The sequence below is a fragment of the Lipotes vexillifer genome, unplaced genomic scaffold, assembly GCF_000442215.2.
Source record: "Lipotes vexillifer unplaced genomic scaffold, Lipotes_vexillifer_v1.1 scaffold496, whole genome shotgun sequence".
NCBI classification, from domain to species: domain Eukaryota; kingdom Metazoa; phylum Chordata; class Mammalia; order Artiodactyla; family Lipotidae; genus Lipotes; species Lipotes vexillifer.
In genome coordinates this window covers 2,579,501-2,580,588 of record NW_006786690.1, presented here as the reverse complement: position 1 = coordinate 2,580,588, position 1,088 = coordinate 2,579,501, and positions in this window count along the sequence as shown.

Below are 1,088 nucleotides of genomic sequence, written 5' to 3'. Positions count from 1 at the left end.
GGGGGGGGGGGGGGGGGGCTCTACCTTCAGGGCTCAGCACAGAGACATCGAGATAAGATGTCTCTTCCCCCATCTCCCCTTATCCCCCCAGCCAGCTCCACCCCCTGCTCTATCGGGAGCTCAGGGCAGAGGATGAGGTCTGCAAGCACGCAGCCCGCCCAGGGCCCAGGATACACAGGCCACGCCAAGGATCATTAGCTAAGAAGTTACCAGGTGGGATGAACATGCCAAGAGCTGTATGCACAGGGTCTCCAATGGTGTGTTCTCAGGACAGCCAACCATGCATACTGGTCTTCCTGCCATTTCCAGGGGCAGTCAGAGAGGTGAGGAGACCTGCCCAAGGGCACCCTGTTTGTGGATGGAGGAAGCAGGATCAAACCCAGCCTGCCCTCTGCCTGCTTTCTGGGCTTCTCCCGTCCCCGCCCCCCGCCTCTCTCTTTCCTGCTGTTTGTTTCAAAAAACTGCTCACGGTGCCCCCTCCAGAACCAGACCCCTCCGTCTCCTCCCCCTTCCTGCCTCAGCCCCCTTCTCCAGGCCCTTCCTTTGCTGGACCCCACGCTGCCATCTCTGTGTAGCTGCCATAGGCTTGGTGGCATTGAGGACAATCTTGCAACAATCTTTACTCTCACCATCTGCTTTACCAGGGACCCTGATAGCTCCACTCACGGCCTTTCTTCCTGCCTGAAATTCCACCATCAGTACACGTTTGGATTTGGATACATTTCAGCCATAAGCCCTCTGTCAAAAAGGCAGGTAGAAGCGGGTGGAGGAGTAAACAGAGCCCCCTGCAGGGGAAGAACACAGGCTGGGTTCTACCCAGCTGCCCCCCAAATGGACTTGTTGCCTCTCTCTCTGGTCAGAGTTTCCCCGCTGCTTAAAATAATGATCCACATGCTCCCCCATCCCACTGCCACCTGCACACAAACATCCCAGGCAGACAGAGCAGAGATGCTTCTCTCCATTTTTACAGCTGGGGAAACTGAGGCTCGCAGAGGCAAAGGGCCTCACGTGCAGTCGCAGGTGTGGTAAGAGGGAGTCAACTGCAGGTCTGCTGCCGCCACACCCAGCCATCCCCAGGGCACCCCTTG